This window comes from Chrysemys picta, chromosome 3 (assembly GCF_011386835.1).
Source record: "Chrysemys picta bellii isolate R12L10 chromosome 3, ASM1138683v2, whole genome shotgun sequence".
Taxonomy (NCBI): Eukaryota; Metazoa; Chordata; order Testudines; family Emydidae; genus Chrysemys; species Chrysemys picta.
The window spans coordinates 16,139,648-16,161,759 of NC_088793.1; the positions used below are offsets into that span (position 1 = coordinate 16,139,648).

The 22,112-nt window shown below is 42.9% G+C and overlaps 1 long non-coding RNA gene across 3 annotated transcripts in view; it reads left to right on the forward strand.

Annotated features, from left to right (window-relative positions):
* The first annotated feature begins 273 nt into the window (after nucleotides 1-273).
* Nucleotides 274-22,112, forward strand: part of LOC135982161 (uncharacterized) — a 61,416-nt gene continuing 39,577 nt past the window's right edge. The window contains exon 1 of one of the 3 annotated variants that reach the window (XR_010599358.1): nucleotides 274-403. This is a non-coding gene — a long non-coding RNA (uncharacterized LOC135982161). The remainder of the gene's footprint in view (nucleotides 404-22,112) is intronic. The other 2 variants (XR_010599361.1, XR_010599359.1) reach the window with 2 other exon arrangements.

The following is a 22,112-nucleotide window of genomic DNA, read 5'->3' on the forward strand; positions in this document are numbered from 1 at the left end:
TGGATATAAGTCTGAATTTATCCCTCTAGGTTGCAATCTGATTGGCTGATGAAGATTTCATCCTTGATGATCATAGGCCAAAATATTGGAGATGGATCTGAGCTTCAAACTTTTCATCTGCATTCAGATTTAGAACCTGGGTAGTCCTTATCCAGGGTTTTGTCATCCCATTAGATTCAAATCTACATTCCAAATCCTCAGAAAGTTTTGCGGTGGATAAGAATCTAGGTTTCTGGTTCAGACATGTCTACAATAAATGCATAGGCTGTCACTCATTAACGACACTGAACCCGCTCAAACCAGTATGTCATGGATTACAAAACAAGTCTACAGCACCATAACCTTACATGTCACTTTACAAGTATGCGACGGATGGACATGTCCCTGCTTCAGGGAGGTTAAGGTAGGAGAAAAAGCCTTCAAGATCATTCCCTTTACCATTGTCTTTATTAATTTGAATATATTTATCCTCCAGTCTCTGCCAACAATAAAACATTGGGCTATCTTTCCATGGACTTACCAGGAATATCACAAGGATGACAATGCAAATATAGGGTGTAGGGGCAGCAACAAAAGAATGTAAAGCAAATAAGCCTTAAATGGGGCATTAAGTCACAGCCCAAGCCCAGAGTAGGAGGGCAATGTGGAGGCACCTTGAGGGGTGGATTGGGTTGAAGTAGATGTGGTAAGGGGAGCAGCAGGAACTTGGAGGTCCAGGTGACCGAGGAGAGGTCAAGGACACCCAACTCAGATCTTGGGAGGATCTGTCAGTTAAGGCAACCAAACCCTAGAGCTTCTTCTACTGGGATCACACCATGCCTGCCACCTCTATGCAGGTTACTCCCCTATAGAGGAGAATGGAGTCCTAAGGTTGTCCCTAGGAGGGCCAAGTTGGGGAGAAGCTCCTAAGCCATCTCTTCCCCTCATGCAGGAGCTGGGCCTGACTTTGCTTTAGGTTCAGATTCTGATCCGCTTACTCCACTTTGGTAACACGAGTAGTCCTCTTGGTTTCAATGGGAGCACTCAGAGAGTAAGGTGCTATTCAATGTTAATAAAGTTAGTAAAATCTGGCCCTTAATTTGGGATGGTTCTTCTACTACCCCTAGAATTTCTTCCTTTGCAAACATTAACAGAAAACTTTAAGCTAATTTTGAACATAGAATTTGTGATTAACAAAAAAATTCCCAGTGATTTTGGGGGTTAGGTGGCTTAACATTACCTGTGCCAGGTGGTTCCAAAACTGGATGGATCACATCCATGGTATAAGACATATGCCTTGCATTGTTGGCTGACTAAAACAGCCATTCATCAAGAGATAATTGCCAGATTTGGCTAACTCCGAATCCTAAGGAAAGCTGAGACACTTTTTTACGTTGTCAAGGACAATTCATCTCATGGCAGCTGCAGATTCAGAACTGCAGCTGCTAAGTGATTTGTTAAATTTTTTATTCATATAAAAAACAAACACAAAAGTCAAACGAAGCCCTGCTTACATTTCAATTTTATAGTGATACACAGCATGTGAGGCACTAGCACAGAAGAATAATTCTCATTGGCTAGCAGCTGTTGGATTCTAGAAGAGGAACTGGAAAGTATCAATTTATGAGCTTTTTCATATTTAAAATCTGTTAGATCCTGAGCAAAACAAGTTTCTACTTGGGGAAAAAAACTCAACTATTGATTAAAAAAACCCCTCAGTATGTTATGATTATCTATGCATAGTGAGGAATTTCAGAATATAGTTTATTTCTTTAAATGAATCAATATATTTTATCCACGTTTAAAAAATAAAGAGACTTGCACAACAGCACTAATTATCATCTGACTTTACCTTTGCTGCCTTCCTGAGTGTCCCAGTTCACCCTGCTTCTCAGTTTTAATCATTTCTGTATCAGTACAGCAATTTTACCTACAAAGTCATCTACAGTTTTTAATAGAGCTAAATGTAGTTATGTAAGTTGTGCTATATTATAAAGGGTTATTGGATGCAACCTTTGATGAAAATGATATATGTTGATTTCAGAAAAATGTAAAATATTCTGCAAAATTATCTCATTCTATATATAGCCCAACATTTAACAGCTTTACAAACCTGCAAAAGTTGGTTCCTGTAGAAAACTACCAGTCTACGTATGATGAAATCTGGAGTAGTAATACCAGAGAGCTGTCAGTCAGCCATCCATCCATCTAATTGGCTTCTTACCATCTTTCCATCATGTTTTTTTTATAACTGGTCGCCTCTGGCTAAAATGCAAATCATGAGGAAGAGCCGTCTAGAAAAAGCTGCTGCTTTCTTAATTATCTGTCAGAGTATGGACCAGTGGACCCTGGGCCACAGAGTAGAGTTATGCTAAGCAGCAAGGCATCATGGGAATTGGAGTGACAGCTCATTTTCCTCCTGTGTTTTTCCGTGTTCGAATGACAATGCAGAAATATGGTTTTTTCCCACACTTTCTCTGAACACCTGGGCCAATGCTCAGGGGAACACAAAGCCAAAACTGTCACATTTCCAGACATGGTCTTATTGCTGTCACTGTGACAGGATTGTTGACAAATGCCAGCAGTCATCTCAGCATCTTGGGAAATGTCTGCCGTGGTTGTGTCAACAGCCTGACAGAAACTGTTAATGTTTAAACTTCTTCCACTGACAGAATCCTGTCTTGCTGACAGTATTTGTCATATGAAACTCAATCTTTGTCAAACTTGCTTAAAAATTAACACTTCCTCCATTTCTTTTGCAAGTCTCTGCTTAACAGTGCTACTCTGTTGGTTTTTTTAAGTAATAAGATTTCAACAAGGTAATATTCCACAGTCCACAATGAGTCCAAATACACAATCACATTATGAACTTACGGCCAGCTTGTCCTTTTGACCTCCGCTACCATGATAATTATGCTTTTATTCCTTGCCCATTTTTTTTGCCTTAGGAATCAAAGTTCTGAATTATTCAAGAGCTATAAAAATCCTATTTCTGAGTGTACAATGTGGAAAATCAATTAAACAGAGTTAGTTTAGCACTTATATAAAAATCAAGTTACAAGTTTGTAGATATACATTAACTGAGTCCTTTCCCAACTTTGATTTTGAAGGTCAGTCCAGCTAGCTAGAGAAGCAAATTGTTCACAAGTTATATAACAAGTTTCATCTGGGAGCGTTTTCCCAGCTCTAGGCAGCATGGGAGTTCCTTGTTTGTGTGCGTATTACTGATTTCAGATGAAAAGTGGAATGATAGTTTATAATAAACATTGTATATGCATTAAAAGTGGAGCTAGAGTATCATGGGGTCCTTAGTTTCTTTGGAAGCATCATGATTGTGTACACCTATATGATTGCATACAAGAAGACCAGCAACTGATGCTTCCATACCACCTTGGACTATGATTTCATCCACTCTCATAGGCTATGCAATGATGTTTTTGGCTGGGACATTTGGCTGTCCTACTTGGGTAGGAGAACTTTGAGGGAAAAGGTTCACTTTCAGGAAGGGAGATCACAGTGCTGCAGTACAAGGTTTTGGAGAGTCATTAGAAGGTATTTTTCTCTGAGTCACTACCAGTAGTCAACAAATCTCCCAGCATGTGTTGCTGGAGGTGGCGTATTTCAGACAAGAGGTCAGAACATCGAGGCCCTGACCAATTTTGGCGAGTAAACATACATGGCACTTTTACAAGACTGGTGGCCTGGCTAAATTTCAGACTGAGTAATTACATTCTGCCTCCCTTAATGCCATCTCTAATGGCCACTGGAAGTCAATGGAAAGACTTAATGGGCACTGCATCAGGCCTTAGAAGCCTAGTCCAGCTCCCAGTAGATCAATGGGAGGTGAGAACAGGGCTCTACACTTTCCGTTGTACTATTCTTCACTTCAGTCCCTACACCGCTATATATTGTTTCCGTGCACTGTTAAGCACTGGCTATTTTCTGTCTACAGATATGGGTGGCTGCCGTTCGTAGGTAGGCAGAGAGTGACTCATATGTAATATACATTTAAGAGAGGCAATATATTCTAATGGACTGAGCATGAACCTGAGAGCTAGGGCCTCTTTGTTCTCCACTCAGTTGTTCTTCTGATTTGGTATGCAACTTTGGGGCACTTGTTTAAGCTAAACTGTGGAAACTTGGCTTCCTAAAATTAAGTAGCTACATCAGTCTGTAGGCAGTTAAATAAGTGACCTGATTTTCAGAAGAGCTGGACACCTGGCACTTCTGTTGAAGTCAATGATAGACAAGGGTACTTCTACACTGCAAGTGAAGGTGTGATTGTAGCATAGGTAATCAGACCATGCTGGCCAACAATAGTAATGAGAATGTGGCGGCATGTGTTTCAGCAGGCCCTAGCAACCAGAGTACGTACTGAGGATCCCTAATGGGCTTATACTTCGCTATATATATTGTTACCTATGCTCACTAGATTAAAGCCTGGGTTGGCGTAGCCGTGCTACCATCACACCTCTACTGCACTAGGTGTAGACCTATCCTAAGAGTACTCAGTACCTCTGTGCCTCAGGTCACCTATTTAGGTGCTTACCTATAGCTCTGGGTGCCTGACTTTTGTTCCTTACGTTAGAGAATGTTGTTGGCCTCTAACCTTTCTGCGTCTTAGTTTTCCCATTTGCCAAACTGGGATAATAATACTCACCTACCATGAAATTTCCACGAAATTTTAGATTTACAGGATAATAGAATAGCATAATGTTGATGTTAGTTACACAGGAGTGGTTTTCAGCTATTTCACTGTGGAGTTCCAAGAACGCAGGTTTGGTTTCTTTGGTATGCTGCACAGTGAACCCCATCGAGAGGTAGGTGTTTGAAATTCCTATTTTCTTAAATTCCTAGAACACAGGGATCTTGTATAAAGCACTGTTCGTTGTTTAAACTTGTTTCCTTAAGCTACAGTCAGGGTATACAAAAGAACAGTTCTTACCGTAAACTCATTTTATTCAGTTATGGTGTGTTTTAATATGGGCTATGAATATGGTATTATGTGTGAAAGTAATAGACAATTGAGTCAGTTCTGCCCTCCACGGTGCATTCCTAGCTGCAACTGACTTCACTGGGAGATGAATGGGAGTAACACAGGGTAAAATTGGATGTCAAAATAATAATCTACAATTCTATTGCACTTCTAATCCAAGGTTCTAAAGCACTTTATAAAGGTGGGTAAGTATTATCATCCTCATTTTACAAGTAAGGCGTCTGAGGAGCAAAGAGTTTAAGTGATTTGGGCAGGCCACAGAGTGAGTGAGTAGCAGAGCTGGGTTCAGACTCAAGCTTTTCTAGACCCCAGTCTCTTGTGTTAACTAGTTGACTGTGGTAAATTAAATGCTGTGGGTAAATTAAGGTTACTAAGGGTACGTCTATACCCAGCCGCTAGTTCGGCGGCTGGCAATCGAACTTCTGGGTTCGACTTATCGCGTCTTGTCTGGATGCGATAAGTCGAACCCGGAAGTGCTCGCCGTCTACTGCGGTACTCCAGCTCGGCGAGAGGAGTACCGCAGAGTCGACGGGGGAGCCTGCCTGCCGCGTGTGGACCGAGGTAAGATCGAACTAAGGTACTTCGAACTTCAGCTACGTTATTCACGTAGCTGAAGTTGCGTACCTTAGTTCGATTTGGGGGGTTAGTGTAGACCAAGCCTAAGAGAGCTTTCACTTTTGCATGTTTTGATTTCTGAGTGTTTAGTACTCAGATAGTATCAGAGGGTTAGCCGTGTTAGTCTGTATCCACAAAACAACAACAACAACAACAAAAAACAAGGAGTCCAGTGGGATCTTAAAGACTAACAAATGTATTTGTTTTTATTTATTGTTATTTGTTAATAAATTCTAAATTTAGCAATACTTAGTTCCCTTGTTTATAAATGCTCAGAATTTTTGCCTTTTGGAATGAAGGCCTCCATGCTTGGCTCTGTCTAAAAGATACTTCGGAGAGTTTGCATCTAATTCCTTTCGCCTTTTATGAACTAGATGTGAGTGAAAATCATATACCACTCTATTTAAACAAAATTCTGACAATGATCATTTTTCTTTGTTAAAAATCAGGCTGTGTCAAAAATGGCTGAAGTTTGAAAGCTGAAAACTTGGCTTGTAATTAGTCTTTTATGAGGAATAGTGTGTTTGCTTGGCTGGGGAAAGAATTTGTTTTTCATCAAAGTTTGACAGTTGCATGCAGGACATGCATGGCACAAAAACTATAAATTCAGTCGACCTGATCCTCAGCAGATGTAAACTGGTGTAGGATTTGGTCCTATATATGAACTTTGAAATTCAAATAATGTGCATCTGCAGACTGTTTGAGCAGCATACACGCTAAAAGGAAGAAATTGGGGACCTAACCTGGGCCTTCATTCTCCCTGGCCAGCTCTGCAGCAACCTTATTCTCTCTCAAAACAGTGGCCCATCTGTATTGTCTCTCTGAGTGATCACCTACACTGAGTGAAGTGGAAAATCCTTCATTCTCCTTGACAGAGTTACAATGATATAAAAAGGGGAGTAGAATCAAAAAAGCTATGAGAGCAGAACAGAGAGTAGAAAGTGCAGCCGAGAGTCCTGGGCTAAATAATTATCTCCGGGTATTGTATTATTTGCATAATTAAAAAGTTTGGCTGAATTTCCGACATGCCGTCTCCTGCATTGGGGAGACGGTGGAGGCGAGTTAATCAGCAGGAGGAAAGTGAAGGTTAATGAATTGTTATTCAGATGGTGCAGGCCCTGTGAGATTTGTGGATAATTGACACCATTTGGGAGCTAAGGCAGAGTGGAAGAGCAGAGATGAGCTGCCGCAGCAGCTAAACTGGAAAAGAATGAACAAATGATAAGTTAGCACCAATTATCATTTTGATGGATTTGTTTGCCTTTTTTTCCCTTCCCTCCCCCCCTTAGTTGGATGAAGTTGAGATGGATGTAAAAGAACCATTCAAAATTCAAATGGCTAATAGAGGCTGTTCAATCTGACCATAGAAAGAACAGAGAATGATGCCAGAGAAACTATTATTTTGAGAGCAGAAAATAAAATTGGTGTGAGCTGTCAGCAAGTCATCAGCTCCTGTTCACAAAGGTTTGGTGACCCTTTGACTTCAACTGCAGGTCTTCCCAATGGATGAAATTTGTCTTTTTGCAGAGGGCCAGGACAAGCCCCATTCACTACTAAAGGGGCTATTATTAATTATTCATATTACAGTAGTGTCTAAAGCGATTTAACTGAGATCAGGCCCCACTGTGCTTTTCACTATTCAAAATCATATTAAGAGACAGTTGCTACCCAAAGAACTTACCATCTAGAAAGGCAAGATAGAGAAAAGGGGAAGCAGAGCTATAGAAAAATGAAGTGACTTCCCCCAAATCACACGATATGTTAGTAACAGCACCAGGACTAGAAGTCACTTCTCCTGAGTCCCAGTCCAGCACCCTATCCAGTTTGGCTATACTACTTCCATAAACTTTGCACTGGCCTTCTCGGAAGAGGCATAATAGAGCCAATGGGTATTGCTGTTGCTCAACACATCTCATGTTCTAAGACAGAAAAAAAAATACAACCAATTAAAAACTAAAGTGCAGGAGTAGCTTTCAAATCTATACAACTGGATGTCTGAGGTTGCAAATAGGCTAGGTAGAGCCAAGGACAAACTTGGGACTTATAGTAGAAATAGAACTGTAAGGAGATGGGAATAATGCCTAGAATTTGTCTAAAACCAAGGAAAGTCCTGCAACATTTGGCAGCTAGGACTTTCCTTTGGTAAGGAGGGCTAGGGACAAATTCCCTTAATAGAAAACCGCCCGAAATTGGATTTAACTAATGATCTATTTTAATTCAAGACATGCTTTAGAGTCCCAGTGCAAAACTCAGTGAAACAACATAAAAAATGGGTTATTGCTAAGATCTTCCCAATGCTGAAATAGGTGGTAGAGAGAAACTCTTATCATTAGCCCATAACAAACAGAATATTGACTAGAAGGAATCTAAACTTTTATTCTAGACATCAATTTTATCATAGTAACTCAAAAGAAAGCTAGATAACTCCTAGGGATAAAGCAGAAACATATTTCTGGCAATGCTGTGACCTGCAAAAACGTTGAGTAAAAGTAATCATTAGCTGTTCATTATTTGAAGGGATGGATGGCTCAGTGGTTTGAGCATTGGCCCACTAAACCCAGTGTTGTAAGTTCAATCCTTTAGGGGGCCATTTAGATATCTGGGGCAAAAATCTGACAGGGACAGTACTTGGTCCAGCTATGAAGGCAGGGAACTGGACTCAACTCAATAACCTTTCAAGGTCCCTTCCAGTTCCATGAGATAGGTATATCTCCATATTAAAAAAATGCACCCCACATGTGATAGGTTCTGTCCCACCACCTATGGAACAAAGTCCCTGATCTTCCTGGTAAACTCACACACGGCAGGCACACAAAAGAATTGGAGAACAGAGATAAAAAATGTAAGTCAAGTGATCAGGGCAATGGTAGGCCTGTGTTTTGTTAATCCCTAATTTTCTTCTCTTTTGTGTTCCTTGAGTCGTTTTTTACATAGGCAACGCTGCCAGTGGTTTTGGAGGAAAGATTTAAATGAGTCAAGGATGGAGGATAGACAAATAGAAGGACATGCCAAGCACACAGGGCAACATGAAAGAAGACACAGAGACAATAGAAAGTGAAGAATTTGAAAAGTAGCACTCTGAGCAGAGCCAAGGGTGTTGGAGAGTGTAGCAACAGGGTATGGCCTCCTTCCCAGATGGCTGGAGGGACAGCCACAACCACCCGCATGGTGGGCAGAGCCAGGACACCCACGCCTACCGACGCTGGAAGAAGAGGGGCAGGATGGGAACCGGAAGTATAAAAGGCAGGCCCTCACGCTTAGTTGGAGAGAAGCCGCCGGAGAAGAACTGTGTCTCCTACCCGCTGCTGTAGCTCAGAGCCGACAGCAACCATTACAGCGCCCAAGACCTGGTGGGACTGCCAACGCTGCCAGTCGCCGGAGACATCGAGGACTTGCTGGGGCTGCCATTAGCTATTTATCCCTGCAAGACAAATGATGACCCTAGGACCCGAACGGGAGTGTAGGAAGTAGCCAGCAGAGCCGACTATAGTTTGGCTGTGTTGCTGACTGACAGCCGGCTAGTATGTTGTGGTCAGGTTTCTCCACTGACTCAGTGGCAGACCACTCTGCCACTGTTAGGGCCCTGGATTCGGACCCAGTTAGGGCACTTGGGGGTAGCAGCCTCCCCACTCTAGGCCAAGAGGCCTGCATTTATCAGCGGGCCGCCAGAGCCACGATCCCCAACTGTTTGCTGCCCCTCCCTGCCTGAGGGCCTGGGCTTATAGACTTTACTGCTCTGTCCTGAATACAGGCCAGAGCTTCCTAAATGCTTGTGGCCCAGCCCTGCCCGAGGCCCTGGGTTTATAGACATTGCTGCTCCACCCTGATTGCAGGTCAGAGCCCTCTGCCTGTTTGGTGCCCAGCCCTGTCGGAGGACCTGGGCCCTTAGACTCATTATTGCTCAACCTCGCCGAGTGGTGAAGACCCCGGTGCTAATCCCACTGAACTGTGCCCTTCCAGAGGCCTTGTAGAAAGGGGGCGTAGCCTCCCTCCCGGACACACAGAGGGACAGCTGTGACTACCTTACAGAGAGGAACCACAAAACAAAGCCAAGGTTGAAATTAGTCCTAGTAAGGGAGCTATGCTGCGATCAGTGCTTATGATCCTGGTCATTCTTGTGATCCCCTTGTCAGACTGTAGTATCCACTTGTTTCCCCTCAGACTTAAATTCAAAGTTATTAAGTGTGGGGGACATTTTTTTTGTTCTGTATTTGTACAGCACCTAGCGCACTGTGGTCCTGGTCCGTGACAAGGGTCCCCCAAGATGTGACCAACATAGAAATCCCTGATAATCGCAAGAGATGACTGGGAGGTCAGCACCAAGTTAAAGAGCAAAGACCAGGCATTTTAAATGTGATGCACACCACTATGGAGAACCAGGGAAATGACTCAGAGGGTGGGGAGGAGTGTTACAGTCAAAGCCATTGGCAATAAAGTTAGGGGAGACCAGAATTTAACGTGACCATCTCAACATATGATGGGGAGGGATAGCTCAGTGGTTTGAGCATTGGCCTGCTAAACCCACGGTTGTGAGTTCAATCCTTGAGGGGGCCACTTACGGATCTGGGGCAAAATCAGTACTTGGTCCTGCTAGTGAAGGCAGGGGGCTGGACTTGATGACCTTTCAAGGTCCCTTCCAGTTCTAGGAGATAGGGTATCTTTATTTATATATTAAATGTCTTTTTTACAATTATTATTTTATTTATTTATTTTAATATTGTATTTTTTTTTCCTCTGGAGTCTAGACCTTGACTACACCTTGACCAAGAAATGTGCACCTTGACAAAAAAATCACTGATTACCCCTGAAGTAGGAGTTACACTTCCCACCCTATCAGTGAAATGTTAACTAAACCAGCCCCATGGCCAAGAGGCACACAGGGGATGTTACAGCCATCTTTACCCCTCCCTCCCGGTCGGTCCCCCTCGCCTCCAAGTATAGCTCAGCTGGATCCAAGCACTGAGTCCCACATTCTAGTCATCTGGATCTTATGAAAGATTTTCCCTCAGTTACATCAGTGTAAATCTGCCGTGTTATTAGATTCTATCAAATTGTGATCTCATTCCTCCCAGCCAGCCTGTCTGACTCTCTTTGAACTTTTTTCCTACCACAAGTTCCTGCACCTTTGAGACTTCTGCAACTTCAGTAAAGTTTTATTTATTTATTGAATAAAAAATTCAGTGGAAAAACACATCTGCATTCATATATTCTGGTGGTGCCAGAATCTGGGGCACAGTTCCTCTTGCAATATTGAGAAAGATGACACATGCCCCTTGCTGCTGTGTATGACTAAAGGTCATGGACTGAATTTAAGGATGATGCTAGCAACTTCAAGGAGAACGCTACCTGAAATATTCAATTGCAGTTAAAATATACAGCACACTGCTAAAGCTAGTTATAGAGATAGGCAAATGTGCAAATTAGCTTAAGAGGCAGCTATACACATTTTGGGTGAAGGGTAAGGATGTATTTTGGCTGATTCAAATGCCGAGACAGACTGTACTGGAGACTGATGTTGATTTAATAAAATACTAAAAACGGGTGCCTCAAATCATCTTACAACTAAATATTTATGTTTTTAAAAATAGTAGATAGTAATGATGGCCATATCTTAAAAATGGAAAATAAATGAAAAATAAATATACAACATGACATTTTGCTGTTTGAGGAGAAATATATAAAGTAACTTGATCATGGTTTAGAACAGGGGTGGGCAAACTTTTTGGCCCGAGGGCCACATCTGGCTGGGGAAATTGCATGCAGGGCCATGAATGTATGGCTGGGGCAGGGGGATGGGTGCAGGAGGGGTGTGGGGTGCAGGAGGGGGCTCAGGGCAGGGGGTTGGGGTGTGGGGTGCAGGGGGGGTCTGGGTGTGGGCTCCAGCCCGGCGCTGGGGTGGCAGCAGCGCAGACCAGGTGTAAACATCATGCTAGTTCTAGGATTTTTTTAATCCATTGTATTCTCCTTCTTGTCGTGGTTTAAGAGAGCCGATGTAGAGTTTTCAATATAGTATTTAATCTGATAAAGTGCCTTGATTTCTCAAACTGATCCCAAAAATGCCACAAGGAGGTTTGCAGCTGCTGTCTACTTGTCTATTGATTTAGAAACGTCTGGCTTAATGGGGGTAGTGCAAATTTTCATTCATTTCTATTTATTTTAATTGCAAAAATAATTGCAGAGTATATTCATCTGTTCCCAGCATTATTAAAATATAAGTGTAGGCCCCAGTGTCTGAGAGAGCGGTGCTTCTGAGATGCCATCAGAGAAATCCATGTTTGCAACTACAGAAGGAGAAATAAAACCAAACGGTGTTATTTTCTTCTATCCCTATTGGTGGAAGAGATGGGAGCAGGGATTGTGGAACTCGTTGTGGGCTTTCTTAGCTAACCTAGTGCATTACCCCAAAGAATAGTTCTTCTGCACTGACAGCTGCACAGTAAAAGATGTGCCATATGGTAAAATATGCAAATGACCTGCACGTGTGTATTTCTTCCTCTCCTACTGGGCAGGGAATTGAGAACCTAAATTTAAAGTGGAAAAATCAGACGATCAGTGATATGAATCTCAGGCCAATACTCATTGCGAGGAATTGTGGTTCATTCGAGCTACCTTGGTGTGGGTGAGGAACCCAGCCATGGGGAAATCCAGGCAGTAGCACACACCGGCAATGATGCTGCTCCTCAGACTGGCAGACACAAGAGACATGAGCTAAGAGGAGCGACTGGAGTACCCTAGAGCAAAATTTGCCAACTAAGTCATTACTCCCTGAGATATGTAAAATAAATTTTAATTATTTTAAAGGCACAGGTTCAACTAAGTCAACCATTAAAAGTGAACTAGTGAGCTGAGCAGCAAAATAAAAGTTACCTGGGGCAAAACACAGGTTTTCATCTTATTTTAAACTTTCACCTTTCTGGTGTCTTTCTGTAATGTTGTGATACAAGATTTCCCACTAAGATCTGACTTCTCGATAAATTAACCAGAGCAGGGAGAACCAGAACCGTAAACCTTCTTCTGCTGATTGTTGGCTTTGCCTCTCAATCTCTTGCGTTTACTAAATTTGGTGACAGTTGGGACAAGGTAAGAGTGCATGGTTGGGATTTTCAAAAGCCCTCAGCACCGGCCTAACTTTGCTCCCATTGAAATCAGTGTATTGACTTCAAGGGCAGCAGAGTTATTTCAGTGGGGGGTGCTTTTGAAAATCTCAGCTACCCTCTTTTGTAATTCTCCTTGGAAGAATTCAAGATCAAGGCCTTGACTCTGAGCTGGATCCAGTTCAGAAAAGTAAAGGGATTAAAAAATATATATAGCCCATTGGTTCTGTGCCACACAATGCTTCAGTTTTTGGAAGATTTTTTTGTAAAAGTGTTCAAAATCTTTACACTTATCTTTAGGATCTGGGATGGGTGAGGTGCCATTGCCTACATCCTATTTGCAACGTTCTCCCCACTCTTATATCTCCCTCAATGTATTTTTCCATCCATACCAGGCCTGAGCCAAAGCCCATAAAACTCGGTCATGGAGCAAAGGAGGAAGTTCATATTTCAGTTTTACAAACTGGCTGCAGGTTGATACTTTAGGTTCATCTTCTGTGTATCTTCCAGGAAAAAAATAACAACTCTTTTTAAATCTCAAGAAGCTTTGGATTCTGTCCAGTTTCAGTGTTGGGTGCAGGTTTAGTTCAGTTCCTATTTAGTCCGAATGGCTATGCCGTTCTACATCCCTCATCCAGACACAGTTCAAATAAATCCATCTAGCAAAATAAACTGAAAAATATCATCCACATATTTTTTGCCAGTTCAGCAATACATTCTGTGTGCAGCTTTAGCTCACTCTGAGTTAGAAGCTATTGTCTGCCTTTGCTGCTGCTTCATCTGAAGAGGATGACAACAACAACAACAAAATCAAGTTTTTGCACTGAGCCATAGATTATTTTCTCTAATTAATCTCCCTGCAAATTCACCCCATCTATAAACTATTGGACAGGTGGGTGTGTTTTGCAGATGGCAGACAGGATACACAACTGTACATGGAACATCTGGCAGAGGGATGGCTGGATTTATAATTGCCAACAAGCCACGTTTTTGGCTGGAGGATCCAGAGTTGCTGTCTAGGGAGAATTTTCCAAGTCTGCTGGCCCTAATTATAACAATAATCCTCCTATGTAATAATGAGTGGTGCCAAAACCACTTCCTCTCATATCTCTCCACAACTATCTATCTGATCTGGCTTTAGTGCCCGTCTGCACTATATAACAACAACAGTAATAACACCTAGCTTTTATACAGAGCTTTTCATCATTAGATCTCAATATACTGATTTTTTTTTAAATAATGGGGAAACTGAGGCACATAGCTGTATAGTGATTTGCCCAAGTCACACAGCAGGCCAGTAGCAAAGCCAGGAATAGAATCCATGTCTCCTGGGTTCTAGTCCAGGGCTCCATAAACTAGACCACTCAGTGCATTGTTTTGTTGACATAAAATGACCAATAGGAGTTTGCCAACTTTTTATTCGTTAAAGCTGACTGCCTCTGCAATAGATTTTATTAAATCCAGGTTGGTTAGCAAACAAGAAGGCATGGGGCTTTGGGGTAGGGTCAGCAGTTTAAAATGAAATAGCAAATCACTGTATTGTCCAGATTGGAAAGAAAGGAAAAGAACGCAGCCTATAGCAGTGGATTGAGGCACCACTGGAGGCAGGGAGGGGAATGGAAGTGTGTGCAGATGTAGAAGGCCAGGTTTCATGGTTGCTGTAGTTCCTTGTTTTGTTGGAGAGACAACCTAAGCGCTTGCAAATCTCTATCACATAACAGGTGGACAGGTTTCCCGTACAGCTGGTATATTGTGGGATTGAGGAGGAAAGCAGTATCATTTTGGAAAAAAAGATTGTCAAGGCATGATAGGGTATTACTAGGGTTTAAACGCTGTTTTGGGAGATAAACCAAAACAATATGCACAGCGTCCAAATGTGAAATGCAGAGGAGGAATGCTTGTGTTCTACTTTTTCTTTTTGCCATTTACTTCATTTTTAAATCTGTTTTGATCCATTTATTGTGCTGTCCTCCATCTGAGCGAAATTCGCCCCGTGCAGAGAGCAGGCACCAGGCCTATCTGTTTCACTTAACAAAGAGAAGGTCAAGGTTGATCACACTCTGTAACTGCACATGGGAAACAGAAATCATTAGGGAGCTCTTCCATCTAGCAGACAACGGTATAACAAGATCGAATTGCTGGAAGTTGAAGCTAGACAAATTCAGACTGGAAACAAGACAAAAATTTTTTACTGTAAGCATAAGTAACCATTGGAACAATTTGCCAAGGGTCGTGATGGATTCTCCATCATTGGTAATTTTAAAATCAAGATTGGATTTAAAAAAAAGAAAGATACACTCCAGTTCAAAAGGAATTATTTTGGGGACGTTCTATGGCCTGTGTTATATGGGAGGCTGGACTGACTAGATGATCAAAATGGTCCCTTATGGACTATCTGTGAATCTTTGTATGTCTTAAGTCCTCAAAATAGAGTTTGCATGGGACTTAGGTGGTAGATAGACCTGGTTGCTAGCCTTTGCATGGAAGTAAATTTCATCTTCCATGCACAAATGCTATTGACCTTAGAGCCAGAATCTGCTGTCTCCTAACACTGGTGGAAATCTGGAGCAATTCCACTCAAGCCAATGGTCTAATTCCAGATTTACTCCAGTGTTACGGACTGCAGAATTTGGCCCATTGAAACAGATTTTTAAAAGGGCTGAGCACCGGATTTCAAGTGCTCACCATGCACATTTTGGGCCACATCTTCAAAACACCTCAGCACCCAATATATGGGGCACTTTTGAAAATCTGTCCCGTATGTAGTTGCCCGAGTAGAGGCAGAACTTTTCTGAAAAGCTGACCAGAGTTGTGCTCGTCCTTTTGAAAAGCTCGCCGTAAATTCGTGTCTCTATCCTTCAACAAAGACAGTTATAATTTCCACCCTGTATTTGGCATGTAGCCAATTTAGCTAAATGAATTCAATATTGATTTAATTTGTTCTAATATTCCTGTTCCTATATTTATTATTAACATTTCCTCATAAATCAACACCACGGATAGATTAGCATATTCTATTTATTTCAAACACACACTTCTAGCCACTAGAAGGTTTACCTTGCAACCAAATTAATATATTTACAAACTGCAGGATATTATACAGAACAGTGATTAAAAGTGCATTACTTCCATCTGATCTTAGAGTAATGTAGATAAGGCCTGACATTTCAGTCAACAGAAAATGTACTACTTTGGCTTTAGCATTAAGTGAAACTAGCAATGATTATTTTGCCTCTGGCTGCTAATTATTACTGTACAGTACTTCAGAAATACTTAGAGCCACAGCATGTGCAAACCTACAGCAGAGCTTAGCAAATCACATAGTTTAATAAAGTACCTGCAACGTGATGGTGGTTGGCTAAATCTTTTTTAACTCATGGTGCATTAGCTGAAACCCCAAATGCTGTAAAATAGCATCTCGAGCAGTTTTCTGGAGTGTTGAAAGAACTGTTTTATTTTTGTTTATTTCCCTAGGGGCTAATAAACCATTGAAATGGAAAGATTTTGGTTAACCCCATCAAACACACTAGATATTAGTATTGCTATATGACTTCATCCTGTGCTCATTTAAATCAATGGCAAAACTCCTCCTGACTTTAGTGATTTAAAATCAGGCAACTAAAATACACCATGGACTAAATATAAGGGCCTGGTTTGTTACACATAGACTAAACCACAGTCCCATTACCTGTGATATCTAAAGCTAGACTGGAGACACCATTGAAGAATATCCTATAGGGAACAATCCTGCGATGGCTGGAACAAGGAATAAATTATATAATCAGTCTTTTCCAGCTCTAACTTATACGATTCTAAAAATCCAGGTAAAATATTGTCAGGAGTGGTTGGTATTTTCTAAACATACACAAGTATGGATGTTGTCACTGAAATTCATTTGTTGCTATCCCCATCAGTGGCCCATACTCCACTAACAAATTACCCATCTTCCATTTGGAAAGCAAAGTCCTATTCAACTTACAGCAGAAGTACTGGAAAGCATGTGAATTAGCTAACTTCTACTTTGTTGTTGGTTGTTGTCTGCATAAAAAAAATGGCTGAATAGATCAGATTTTTTTTCTTTCAAATTTTGAAGAAAAAAAAAATAATTCTCTGGCTCAGACCTTGCATGCCATGTTTTAACTAGGAGGGAATTTTTATGGTCAAATTATAAAACCGTGAAAATAGGAGTTTATAATGGAAACGCTGATACAACCGTAACTATGGTATTGCAATTGCACCACTATAAGAAAATTGGTTTAGATAATATAACCTTCTGGAATGACTGCAGTTCTAAATGATCCTGCATCTCCATAAATCTAAGCTAACTCAGTAATTCAAAATTACTAAGATTTAAGTTTAGTACCAATAAGCAATAAACTTATGGCTATTGCTATAATAACTGCTGGTCTGTGCTCCCTTATTTCACAGCAGGTGGTCTTCAGGCTAGTAGGCAGGCTGAATGAAAACACTTCAAACTAATTCTAAACTAATCCCTAAAGTTAAGTGGAGACAGATTTCCAAATTCCCTTGCAATCATTTCTGCTGGCAAAGGTGATTTTTTATTTTAACCAATGCACCAGAGTATCATCCCTTTTTACATTGTTTTATACTAATATGCTACACAGTGACAGCTGTCACATTGTATAACTTCAATATGTCAGGAGGAAGCCACTGTGGGATATGTAACGTTGCTCTAAACAGACTGTACTTCTTTGTATCGACTTAAAACTTTTTATTTTAAATTCACCTAATTTATGGAGAGTAGAAGTCTCAATGCCTGATTACTGTCAGTTGCATTAGTGTTACATTGCTGTGACCTCACTGAATTTAGTGGAGTTACTCCTGATGTGCTGCGCAGGGGCGGCTCTAGCTTTTTTGCCGCCCGAAGCACGGCAGGCAGTCTGCCTTCGGTGGCATGCCTGCGGGAGGTCCACCGGTCCAGCGGCTGCGGTGTACCCACCGCCGAATTGTTGCCGAATCTGCAGGACCGGCGGACCTCCCGCAGGCAAGCCGCCAAAGGCAGACTGCCTGCCGCCCTTGCAGGGACCGGCAGGGCACCCCCCCGCAGCTTGCCGCCCCAGGCACGCACTTGGAGCGCTGGTGCCTGGAGCTGCCGCTGGTACTACGGTAGTAAGTGAGAGGAGATTTGGGTCCTTCAGGCCTGTGATGGGGAGTACATAGCCCCTCCCCTCCAGACCTGCACAGCATGTGCTGCGCCCAGTTGGGCCTGATGGGTTAGCTGTCTTTATTTTTTCTTTTGTTACCTTATATTGGACTTGGCACGGTGCAGGGAGATGGATGGTAGGAGGGCCTGGGCTCCCCTAACAACTGCCCCTGTTGCAGGATGGGTATAAGCTTCATTTCCACACACACACACCCCATCTAGTAAGGAGAGGGAATTGCCATTTCAAACCCTGCGGTGAAGCTAAGCCCCCTAGCAAGGTTAGGAACTGGTCTGAAAGGCCTTCCTGAGGGGAGACAAGGCTGAGAACAGGATGTGTTACCTACTAGGCTGACTGGCCCTCCAAGGACTCTATTACAAGGCCTAATTCTTGTACCACTGGAGCCCTGGGCATTGCCCAAGGTAAGGCTGGCATTGTCCTTCCCCCCCAAAAAAGTGACAACTCCCCATACCCTGCGACCCTCACGTCTGCACTGCTGTTGGCGGCAGCGCTGGCTTTAGAGCTGACTTTAGTGCCCCCATCAGCAGCAGCGCAGAAGTAAGGGTGGCAATCCCGTGACCCATCCCCACCACAGTTTTGCAACTCACTACAGCCCCCTATGGCTATAACACCATGAAATTTCAGATGTAAACCTGAAACCATGAAATTGGCTATTTTTAAAATCCTCTGACTGTGAAAGTGACCAAAATGGACCATGAATTTGGTAGAGCCCTACCTATAACAGCCTGACCTTGCAGTCAGTGACAGCCTCCTTGGGCACTCCAGTCTGTCTTGCCACCCATGCAAGCTTGACTCTGTGCTATATGGTCCCTTGCACCAAAAATCACAACGATATTCAGGTTCCTCCTGGTCTCAAAGGACCAGTTGCACCCTAGATCTCTCACAAAAGACAATGCTTGTAGCTAATCCTGTAATAAACTAACAAAAGATTCATCCAACTAGGAAAAAGAAGCAGGTAACATACACATTCACAAATGAGATACTGTATTGGGTACCAAAAGATAATCGAAACTTCTATAATAAATAGGCTTTACATGTTCTTTGGGGCTAACCCAGGCAAAACAACTGGGGTTATTTTGCTTATGCTTCATGATTCTTGCCCCTTTAGAGTCCAAGCAACACAGGGTACATCCAGACTACCCACCGTATCGGCGGGTAGCGATCGATTTATTGGGGATTGATATATCGCGTCTTGTTAAGACGCGATATATCGATCCCCGAACGTGCTCCCCGTCGATTCCGGAACTCCACCGGAGCGAGCGGCGGTAGCGGAGTCGACGGGGGACCCCAGGTAAATCGATCTAAGATACTTCGACTTCAGCTACGCTATTCACGTATTCTTAGATCGATCCTCTCCCCCCGCCCCCCAGTGTAGACCAGCCCACAAAGAACTAACTTTCTCCTTGTCGGGGATTTTTATCCCCCTCACCCCAGAGTCCAAGCTGACGGAGTGAGATCATGCACAGGCCTCACCTTCCTGGAGTGGGTGAAGAATGCAATCAATGAGGTCTCTGTCCTTTGGTGCTTCACGACGGCTCACTTGCTTTCAATGGGCCATTTTGTGTGCAGGACAAGTACTTCACCTTAATTAATGCTTTTTTTCTCCTGTTGGTATGTTACACAGTTACAGAGGTTTACAATGCAAATGCTCAATATAACTTTATACCCTGGGCAACAGAGGTTATAAGTGAAATCAATACATGCAGCATCCTACCAGATACTCATAAGAGCTAAACACCAAACACATTCTTACAATGTTAATGTTTATCTTAATAATACTAGCACACGCACAAGGCAGACTGGTTTTCAGCTACGCATCTGTGAGTGTTCAGAGAGGTCTGGGGCCTTAGCATGAGCTGCACCTTGTCTGCCCGCCATGGCCGGAGGACAGGCGCCCCTCCCTCGGCACCGACCGGCCCAGACCTGCCACAGCCGGGGGAGAACCGCCTTTTTTCCCAGCCCAGGTGTGGGGAGAGAGAGCTGGGGGAGAGTCCTCTCTCCTAACTGTAGCCCCGGGGAGCCCAAGCTCCTCATCCCTGGCCCCACCCCAGAGTCCTCACCCCCAGTCAGAGGTCTCACCCCCCACACACACACACACACCAATCCTTTGCCCCAGCCCTGAGCTCCCTCCCACACTCCAAACCCCTTGGCCTCACCCATCACATGAATTTTGTTATGTCACACATCACCTTCATATTGGTGCACATAACAAAATTCATTCCTCACATGGGTGGGAAAAACTTAGAGGGAACACTGGTCCATACTGACTTAACATTAGCCTAAGGTACGTCTTCACTACCCGCCGTATCGGCGGGTAGCAATCGATTTATCCGGGATCGATATATCGCGTCTCGTTAAGACACGATATATCGATCCCTGAACGCGCTCACCGTCGACTCCGGAACTCCACCAGAGCGAGCGGCGGTAGCGCAGTCGACGGGGGAGCCACTGCCGTCGATCTCGCGCCGTCTGGACCCCAGGTAATTCGATCCACGATACTTTGACTTCAGCTACGCGAATAGCGTAGCTGAAGTTGCGTATTTGGATCGATCTCCCCCTAGTGTAGACCAGCCCTAAGATCCTGATCTAGCCATTTGTTGCATGCAGCTCTGTGACAGGGTCCATCAGGCCTTCTCTGCCCCCTGCTGGAGGCATCAGTGCCCTAATACCCACCCTTCTCCCCTTAAAGAAAACGTGCTCAAATGGGGCTAACAATGAGACTTAGTTCTCCAGAGGCCTAGGAGGAGATGCTGATCAATAGAGAGCCCGCAGGCCTGTCAAGAATGCTGGCCTGCTCTCTCTGGAAAAGACAGTGCTGCTGTGTGCGGTTTAACAGGAAATGAGCTCCTCTGTATTAGGTTAGGAATACTGTGACTAAGGAGTCACTTTTTGTGTTTGTTTGTTAGTTTAAAGGGGCAGACAGCCACATCTTGAGTTTATGTTTCACTAATCATTTAAGACTGATGCCAAACCCGCTCCGCACTCCCTACTACTGTACCCTGGCAGCCATGGGCTCTGTGCAGATGCAGCAGTCCAACCACAGGTAACAAATTGCATCAGGATTGGGATATTCAATTAGAAACCATACTAATGATGGTCTTGATTCTGCAAGTCCTCACTTATCTCACTGAACTGTCATGCCTCCCTGCATACCTGCTGTTTTTGTCCCATCCGTGCATGGTGAAAAATGGGTAATACATGTTAAAGAAAGGGCAGGGAAAATACTGTGTGATTTAGGTGAGCGATTCCACAGCCCAAATAGCAAATAGGGAAAATTCAACACAGTAGCTGCAGTGAATGTTGGAGAAACCCCTAGGCTGAAATATGTTTACATGCCTCATCCATGTAATAATTGAGGGCATTCATTAGGGATAATTTGTGATCAGGAAAGGGTCTAAATCTCTCCCAAAAAAGAGCCAAATTCCCTGTTGGTATAAATCAGTAAAGCTCTTGACTTCTCATCAATCAGGCTTTTTATAGCAGTCAAGAATTTGGCCCCAATTGTTTGCCCAGTTCTAGTCAATACTGACCTTGCTTCAGACTGGTGGCCAATTAGCCTCCATGTAAAATGGTTTGTACACTTTTACAAGACCCCTTAGCCATCTATTACATCAGTAAGAGAAGTGAAAAGTTTCAAACTTCCTATAAAAAGCCATTTTCAGCTATGTATGTTCCCTTGTCCTGCCGGTTCTCCATTTCTCTCTGCCTAAGCAGTTTTAGACTGTATTTAAATGTTGCATTTCCAAGTGTTCATGATTCTATACAAAGCTCATCACACATCACTCATGCCTTATTTCACGGGCTGAGATGGTAATTAGCACATTTCACAATTAGCCAGTGTCTTTGCTCTGCTAATTTCATTCCATGATGAAGGTGCTAACTTGGCGCGAAGCTGTAATGTACTCGTTGATTTATTAAGCCTCCTCTGATTGATGAAAATCGCATGCTGTGCCTTTACTGTCGGGGAATGTTAACAACATCCATTTGTAAGAGATGGTATTTGGAAAGTGATGTTGGTGTGATTGAATGTGTAATGAAGCCAGCTCGGAGAGCAACTTCCCAAGGAAATTGTATTAAAGTTGCACTGAAGTTTCTGCTCGAAAGTGGGCTCTGACTTTATAATGTGTAACTGGGGCAAGGCAGCTAACACGCTTCCTTCTTAATGAAGCAACACATAAGATTTCTAGTAACTATCAACTTTCACTCTTTAACCTCTCTCTTCACCCAGGGTCAGTAGGCATTTTG